General features: G+C 40.1%; 1 long non-coding RNA gene across 1 annotated transcript; it reads left to right on the top strand.

Annotated features, from left to right (window-relative positions):
• The first annotated feature begins 1,155 nt into the window (after window positions 1-1,155).
• On the top strand, window positions 1,156-2,006 carry LOC133740230 (uncharacterized). Its single transcript, XR_009861078.1, has 2 exons — window positions 1,156-1,409; window positions 1,588-2,006. It is a non-coding gene; the product is annotated as an uncharacterized LOC133740230 (long non-coding RNA).
• The last annotated feature ends 7,639 nt before the right edge of the window (window positions 2,007-9,645 follow it).

Raw genomic sequence — 9,645 nt, 5'->3', positions numbered from 1 at the left:
GCAATTATACATCCTATACTACCCACGTCTTTCTTTTATAATTATATCTTTTATTTATTTATTTATTTATTATTTTTTTTTTTTATTTTATTATAATCACCCTTGTATTTATTTTTTTCAATTAACACAATAAAAGTAATTAGGATAGTTCAAAATTTGATAAAGTTTTGGAGGATTTCACTTTATAATAGTAGAGATAGATAGATAGATAACAAAAGGGAAGGTCAAGTTGGGTATATTGCTTTGAAGTCGGATTTGAGCAAGGCCTATGATCGTATGGAATGGGTATTTTTGCGCAAGGTTTTGGAGAGATTTGGCTTTGCGTCTGCATGGATAGATGTTGTTATGCAATTTGTTTGCTCTGTGAGGTACTCTTTTCTGGTTAGAGGGAAGCCTAGAGGCCTGGTTATTCCTACTAGGGGTTTGAGACAAGGGGATCCGTTATCACCTTATCTGTTTCTTATTGGTGCAGAAGGTAACTGCATTGGTAAAACAAAAGCAACGGTTGGGGTTATTACATGGCATTGCTATTTGCTCAGGAGCACCATCTGTCAATCATTTGTTATTTGCAGACGATAGCATGCTATATGCTCAAGCTACTCCAGAAGCTTGTTTTCAGATCAAAGATGTTATACAGACATATGGAAGGGCTTCAGGTAAGGTGGTTAACTTTCATAAAAGCTCTGTTGTGTTTAGTAAGAATGTTGTAGATTGTGAGCAAGATAGAGTGGCTAATCTGTTGGGTGTTGAAGTGGTGGAGTCTCATGAGAGATACTTATGTGAGCCCCAGAAAAATGTATCGAGCTTAAGGGAGATCGTACGTGAAATTATTCAACGATATCGATAAATGTCAAGGTGCTCGAGAATATTTTCAGAAATTTTCATAAATTGAAATCTTCAATTTAAGTGTTGGATAATAAAGTACACGACACGATGAGTTCGTGGAAATTTTCGGGGAATCTTCCGGATACCCAAGCTATTTATAGCGGTTTTTTGAAGTTATTGAGACTTTAGAAAATACGGAAATTCTACGATGCGATCTCAGCCGTCAAAAAACCTCCATCACTCGATCATAGCCGTTGAATGCTAGTTGGGCAGCCTATAAATAGGCCTAGGACTCGGTGATCAATCCAGAAGGATCGAGAGAGAGAAAGAGAACCAGAGTTCTCTCTGACCCGAAACGCGACCCGAAGACCCGCAAAGAGGATCCGACCGGGGCTACTCCGTCAAGCCACCTCACAGCGGCGGACCACCGACATTCTCTTCGTATCGACATCGCCGTCACGCCTGTGGCCTCGGATCGTACATGCACCGGCTGTAGACGGAGGACCGACGACTGGAAGGCCCGAACTTTCTCCGACAACCTCTGCAATTTTCGGCGACTCCGGTCACCGATTGGCTTGCATGAGGTATGGAAATTCATCCTCTCGCCTTTCTCTACACGTTAGGTTAATTAGTCTTTGAAATTGATGGAGTTTTGCTGGTTTTGTTTCTGGGTTCATCTCTGTTCCGGCGCTGTTCTTCGACGCCGGCGATTTCTCTGGCTTTTCTTGGTTCGTTCTGGCTTCGTTACTCCTGTTGATGAAGGCTGACAACGATTTAGAACTGGGTTTAGGAACTTGCTAAGTTTTGGGCATCGAATCAACAGCTTGTCATCGGCTTTGTCCCGGAGAACCGAGTTTGAGCACCGAAGCAACAGTTTACGAATCAAAGCTCTCAAAGGTATAATGCAGAAACTAGAATCAAAGTTCTGTTCTCTGAAAGTTGTTGGGATTTTGAGTGTATGGGAAATTGAAAGCTTCTCGATTATGTGTTGATGAATCTGCTACTGGTATCGAAACTTTGGATTGGGATTGATTGTTGTGTTGTATGCTCATTGTGAAATGGTTGACCGGTGATGCATGAGTTAAGTGTATTGTGTTGACTATGAGATGTTGTTTGCATGTGCAGAATGGGTTGGCAGTGACTTGATTTGAATTGATGTGTGGTTTGGTGATTTGGGATTGTTTCTGGTTTTGTAAGTTAAAGTCTTGTTAGTGTTGCTAAGGCCGATTAATCGAAATGATTGGGAAAAGTTTGAAAAATGGTCAAGTTATGATCTTGGGTGTCCTTAGTAGTTTTGGACCACCTTGTGTAGAAATTGTAAAGTATGGGTGTCCATAGTAATTCAATCGGAATTGCTATACGATGAAACTTGAAATAGAAATAAGGTTGACTGTTGAACGATTTGAAATTGGAAACATGTTCTATGCTTGTGCATATGTTAAATTGATAGAAAGTGAAAGAAATCAATATATGGTTGATCGATACTGTAATTTCAAGTGAATGTTCGATGATTTAAGTTCACTGTCGAACCTACTACGATTGGTCACACTTTGGTCAAACTGGTCAAAACTAAGAAACATTGGTCAAATGTGGTCAAACCTTGGACAACTCCTGGTCAAACCAGGAAAACTTAATTGTACGATTTGTAATCGTCGAGATTTCAATTATTAGTTCAATGAGATATTAATTATTAAAATGTCGGAATCTAGGATTTCCAGTTACCCGAGGAACGGAAGGTTCGTGAATCTCGGACAACATAAAAGGTTAAAGCATCGGAATCCAGGTAGGGGACCAAGGACTCATTCGGTTAGTTGTTTTCCGTTTTGAATTAAATGTTTATGCATATTTGAGTTGCATGGTTTGGTTATTGATGGCTTGAGAGTGAGTGGAACATAGCGATTCCTTGGGCTTCGATCCCCTAAACCTCCGGAGGGGCCGTATGGACGGAATGGTGTCTGACATCCTTTGAGGTGTGGCACTATTTTTAGGTGATATGGCGTAAGTGGACACTCTCACTACGCTTACCTGGTGATGATTTTATTTGAGGTAAGGCCATGTAGTTGGTCCATGGGACTGGCCATCAGGTATTATGCATTTCTTTGAGTTTCATGCATTGGATTTTGAGTCCGAAAGATATTTAAAGTTTGTCGTTCTTTAAAGAAATGGTTTAACTTTTCATACTGGGATCCCAAATTATTATCTTATGGGTCGGTTTTCAAACCTAGTCGGGTGAAGCCCCTATTGAGTAGCGAGGACGAAAACTCACCCCTACAACAGTGTGGTTGCAGGTACTGTGCACTGGAAATGGGATTGGAGCGGATGGAGCTGGGTGTGCATATTTCAATAGAAGTCAGGTTCTGGGTTCCAATCTTATTCATGTTCCTTAAAATTGTATTTTTGGAACTTGTCACAATTTGTTTGTTATATGCTAAGTCCTTTATTCTTCGGTTGTTTGCAACGTTAAGTCCTGGACGAACATTTGAATTTAAAGTTTTAAAGTTTTCACCTCAATATTATTTTAAATGTTTTCGCTGTGCGGTTTACGAAAATATTTATTTAATAAAATGCCTTGTGGGTTTCTGGAATGTAAATCGAACCTTCGGTTTATGTTTCGGGGTCTTGCGGCACTGTGACGTGCTTAAGCTGGTGAGGTGCAGTTTGGGGCGTTACAACTTAGGTCTTCCTACTTACATAGGACGCAAGAAAACAGCTACCTTCCTTTATATAAAGGAGCGGTTAGCTGAAAAACTGAAGCATTGGCAAGGCAAGATGTTGAGTGGTGCTGGTAAGGATATTTTGATCAGGGTGGTGGCTCAAGCTCTCCCTAATTATGCTATGAGTGTGTTTCAATTGACAAGAATTTTTGTGAAGATCTTGAGCAGATGTGTGCTAGATTTTGGTGGGGGAGTACAGATGATAAGCGTAAAATACATTGGAAGAAATTGGATGATTTGTGTCATGCCAAGGAAGATGGTGGCTTGGGTTTTCGGAGCTTATCAGAATTTAATTCTTCGATGTTGGCAAAGCAAGCTTGGTGGGTTGTCTCTAACCCGGATACTCTTGTGGCACAATTGTACAAAGCTAGATATTATCCTGATGGTTCTTTTTGGAATGCAGAAGAACTTGCTACTCCTTCTTATTCTTGGCGTAGAATTTTTTTCACTCGAAATTTATTGATTGAAGGTGCTCATTGGCAAATTGGGAATGGAAATAATGTTCTCAGGTTGCGGGATTCTTGGATTCCTAATACTATTACTCATAAACCACAGCTGTTGGGACCGGTGCAAGATAATTTGGCCAAGGTGAGTGAGTTGATTATTCCTCCTAATTCTTGGGATGAGCATAAAATTCGTTCCACTTTTATACACTCAGATGCAGAAGCTATTCTAGCAATTCCTTTCAGTGCTACAAGTCTGGATGATAGATTGACTTGGCATTTGGGGAAACAAGGTATGTTTACTGTTAAATCTGCGTATCGTCATGCTTTCTCTAAAACTGCATCTACACTTTCTCCTTCTGTTGTGAGTAATCAAAGAGTGTGGAAGAACATTGGCATGCCAAAATCCCTAGCACGGCAAAGGTTAATGCTTGGAGAATTTGTCATAATATTCTGCCTACTCTAGACAGATTGGTATCAAAGAATGTTATTTTAGAATCTCAGAGTTGTGTTTTTTTTCAATGAGGTGGAGACAATTATTCATCTTACCAGAGATTGTGTTTTCACTAGAGAAGTGTTGTCTACTAATTTGCAAATTGCTGGCAGTTGATTTGGGGGGGATTCTGATCAGATGGATGCTCTTAATTGGTTGAATTTGTGTGTTGGGAAGTTATCAAAAACAGACTTTGCTCAATTGTTGCATTTATTTGGGGAATTTTGAAAGAAAGGAATGATAGGGTATGGGAAAACAAAATCACTTTAGCTCGTGATATAGCTCTCATGTCTTCTGTCAGACTGAGTAACTTTATTTTTCACAATACAACATTACACGGTTCTCAGGGAACTAGGAAAATTTTGAAGTGGCAGTGCCCTCCGGTGGGTTGGTTGAAAGTGAATTTTGATGAAGCTTTTAGTCCGAGCTCTGGCAAAGCAGCGATTGGTTTCTTAGTTCGTGACTCTGAAGGGACTTTATTGGGAGCAGTGGGGAAGGTAGTTACTCAAGTTCAATCTGTTGAACATGTCGAGCTCTTGGCTTGTGAGGAAGCATTTGGTTTGTGATGGAACATGGTCTATGTCTAGTAATTTTGGAAACTGATTTTTGGTTTTGAAGCAACAAGTGTGTTAGGAGGAGCAGCAAAATTATTCTATTCTTGGAAGGTTATATGAAGACCTCAGACAAGATTTAAAAGAGGCGAACCAAGTCAGAATTATGCATGCTAGAAGAGAGGCAAACATGGCTGCGCACAAATTGGTAGCTCATGATGTAGATCTTGATCAAGCTTTCTTTTGGTATAATATTCCTTCCTTCATTCAAGATGTAATAGAATCTGAGAAATGTATTCCTTAATCTGTTTATTAGTTATCAATAATGTCTAACACCATTCAACTCAAAAAAAAAAAAAAAGATAGATAGATAGATTGATATGAAATTTTCTACTTTTTTTCTCTATATATGTAAATTACTATAGAAATTTCTCTTCATTTTTTTTTATCACGGTTGTAATTTATGAGATTTAAAGCCTCCACATAAATTTTGTTTTGCCTCAGCCACCACAAATAGCAATAAAAATGTATAGTTTTCAATTAACAGCTTTGCTATTTTGGTTGATAGACTAGACTCTAAAATTCTCTCTTCTAAAGATGCAACTCCTTATGAACAGTGACCATCCTTATGAATAGTGTAGTGACGCCTTTGCCCTTATGTGTTCGAAAGAATTGCACAGCCCACCTGTACGATTTATATGGCGCCGTGTTTTCGTCTTCCGCATGTCTTCTTCTATTTTCTCCACCGAACGACCGCTGGGGGGAGAGAGGCTAATGCGTGTGATTTTGCCAGACCTCAGCTCTGTTTTGTCCAAAAGACTAAAATCATCACTGAGAGAAAGAGAGAAGAAAGAAAAACAAGAATAAAGCTGCAGTCAGCAACAATGGCTGCACGGAATACGGTAGAATTTCTCAGTACGGTCATTCGGGAAGTCCCTCCGAGGAAGGTTGGTAATTCAATTTCATTTGTTTCCCATAATTGGAAGAGAAGAGAGAAGAACAAGAATAAAAGAGCTTGAAATTATTCGCAGTTTGATAAGGTTGGTAATTCAATTTCATTTGTTTCCCATCATTGGAAGAGCTGGAGTCATCTGATTGGTTATATATGAAATTGACAGGGGAAGAAGGTAGATAGCTCAGAGAAAATGAAGAGGGGGACCGGAAGCAATCAAAATCGGTAATTTTTTTTTTTTCAGAATCGCAATTCTCCCAATTTTTTTTTGCTTTGAGTTTTTGGGTTTCCTATGTTTGCATGCTTTTTGGGATCATTCAGTCCTTTGAGTTTTTGGGTTTCCTGTGTTTGCATGGTTTTTGGGATCATTAGAAAATTGCAATTCTCCCAATTTTTTTTCCTTTGAGTTTTTGGGTTTCCTGTGTTTGCATGCTTTTTGGGATCATTAAGTCCTTTAAGCTTTTGGGTTTCCTGTGTTTTCTTTGAGCTTTTGGGTTTCCTGTGTTTGCATGGTTTTTGGGATCATTGATTGTATGATCTTAATGAATGAGCATTGGGAGAGATGATACCAAGGCTTTTTCATCTATTTGTGCAGCTTAGTGATGTGGTGAAACCTGTCTGAGCTGGCATCTCTCTTATTAGATCAAAGCTTCATAGCCCGGTGTTATGGGTTTCTGTTTTGTTATAACACACATTGAAAGAGGATTTGTTTCTGCTGAAAATAAATGGTATGTTGTAGAGAATTGGAAAAATTGTATTGTATTGTATTCATCTCACCATGAGGTTTATATAGGGTTACATCATGTATACAAAAGGCAATACATAATAGTTATACTAATCAATCGCACATTACGAGTATGTCAATCGCAAATTACAAGTATGTCAATCGCATTCATTACGAGTATGTCAATCGCATACATTAAGCAATACCTATAGCATGAATAGTCATTATCATTTACAACACTCCCCCTTGGATATTCCATGTCAATAGTGTCGCCTCTGCTATGCGCTTCTAAGTTGCCTCGTCAAAAACCTTGCCAAGTAATAAAAACCCTGTGGGAAAAAACAACCTTGGTCGAAGGAGAAAAAGAGCACAACGCGCGTGAATGTGGAGTAGTCAACATCCTTCAACACTCCCCCTTGTGCCGCTCAAACTCAGTGATGACGCTTTGATCGTTGCCTCACTAAAAACCTTGCCAGGTAACAAAAACCCTGTGGGACAAAAATAAGCCTGGTTGAAGGGCAAAAAGAACACAACAGGTCATTCACTCTTCGAGATCGAACATGTAGACATCATGCCTCCCTCTGATGTCAATATCTCCCCCTGATTGCTACAATCATGAGAGTTCGGATAACTTTCTTAATCCGATGTTGTTCACATGTTTCTCGAATGTGGATTTTGGTAACGACTTAGTAAATAAGTCTGCTACATTATCCTCAGATCGGATTTGGTTCACTTCAATATTTAGAAGTGTTTGTTGTTGCTGATTGTAAAAGAACTTAGGCGATATATGCTTGGTGTTGTCGCCCTTGATGAAACCTAACTTCATTTGCTCAATACAAGCTGCATTATCTTCATAAATGCATGTAGGTTCATCTGTGGTAGACTTCAAACCACAAGTTCCTCGAATGTGTCTAACTACAGACCTTAGCCATATGCATTCTCGCACGGCTTCATGTAGAGCGATAATCTCTGCATGATTTGAGGAAGTAGCAACAATGGTCTGTTTTGTAGACCTCCAAGATATCGTAGTGCTTCCCATGGTAAAGACATAACCCGTTTGGGAGCGACCTTTGTGAGGGTTAGAGAGATACCCTGCATCAGCAAAACCCATCAAGACATCGTTGTCATTTTGATGGAGGGGAGAAGGAGCATGGAAGGTGGCGTTTTGTCTTGTGGAGTCTGATCCCACACTTTCGTTATTTCTTTTCTCTCTGTAGGGATAGAACAAACCCATATCAATCGTACCTCTCAAGTATCGAAAGATTGTCTTTATGTCAATCCAATGGCGGCGTGTTGGCGCAGAACTGTGTCGAGCTAACAAGTTCACTGCGAATGAGATGTCCGGTCTTGTGCATTGAGCTAAGTACAATAATGCGCCTATTGCACTTAGATAGGGCACTTCAGCCTCTAATAAGTCTTCGTCCTCATCCCTTGGACGAAACGGATCTTTTTTAGGCTCAAGACTACAACCGATCATGAGAGTACTCACAGGCTTTGCTTTATCTTCATTAAAGCGCCTTAATAATTTTTGAGTATATGCTGACTGATGGATCATAATCCCATCACTACGGTGCTCGAGTTCTAGTCCGAGGCAAAATCGTGTTTTCCCAAGATCTTTCATCTCAAATTCGTATTTCAAGTACTTAGCAGTTTCCTTTAACTCATCTAGAGTTCCAATTAGGTTCATGTCATCGACATAAACTGCTACAATTGCAAATCCGGAACTTGTCCTTTCTATAAACACGCATGGGCATATTTCATTGTTCTCATATCCCTTCCCAATCAAGTAGTCACTTAGACGGTTATACCACATCCGTCCGGATTGTTTCAATCCATATAGTGAGCGTCTCAATCTTATTGAAAACGCGCTCCGTGGTTTAGAGCCACTTGACTTGGGTAATTGAAGTCCATCTGGAACCTTCATATATATCTCTGAATCTAGATCCCCATAGAGATATGATGTAACCACATCCATAAGCTGCATGTCAAGTTTTTCGGAAACTACCAAACTGACAAGGTAGCGGAACGTTATAACGTCCATTACGGAAGAATATGTCTCCTCGTAGTCGATTCCAGGGCGTTGTGAGAAACCTTGCGCCACAAGGAGGGCTTTGTATCTAACAACCTCATTTTTCTCATTACGCTTTCTAACAAAGACCCATTTATGGCCAACAGGCTTTATACTTGGGGGTGTTAGCGTTATAGGCCCAAATACTTGTCTCTTTGTTAGTGAATCCAATTCAACCTGGATCGCATCGTTTCATTTAGGTCAGTCTGCTCTTCGTTGACATTCTTCAACGGAGCGAGGTTCGATATCATTGTGTTCTATAATTCCTTGAGCAATAGAATATGCAAACATATCATCAAGGATAATAGAATCTCGATTCAACGTCTCATGTACACTAGTGTAATTCATGGAGATCTCCCTATTCCCTGGAATTGGTTCTAACATTGGAGCGTCCCCCAATGATGTCTCTTGGACATAACCATAATCCGGAATATCTTCATGAGACGGGTTATTTATGTCGATGATTAATGGATCTTTCTGTGCCAAACTCGCTTTCTTTCTCGGGCGAGAATCCATCGAACCTTTGGGCCTCCCACATTTCCTTGCTGGGAGCCCGGCCTGAGCCACATTGCCATCACTATTAGTGGTGGCGGCACCATGCCCAATACCCCTAGGGGTGGTGCCATGTCCATGATTTTTAGGGACATCAATCCTTGCAGGCACGTTTGCAACAGGTATATGTGATCTTATCACTTTAGCGATATCAGAAAACGCATCAGGCATAGAGTCTGCTACATTCTGAAGATCGAGAATTCTCCGCACTTCAATTTCAGACTGTGCGGTTCGGGGATCAAGATGAGACAAAGTGGGGACAGACCACGACAATTCCTGTCGTTCCTGTTGAACATTATTGTTCCTATCTCCCCCTAACGACG

The sequence above is a fragment of the Rosa rugosa genome, chromosome 3 (assembly GCF_958449725.1).
Source record: "Rosa rugosa chromosome 3, drRosRugo1.1, whole genome shotgun sequence".
NCBI lineage: Eukaryota > Viridiplantae > Streptophyta > Magnoliopsida > Rosales > Rosaceae > Rosa > Rosa rugosa.
This window is presented reverse-complemented; position numbering and strand designations above follow the sequence as displayed.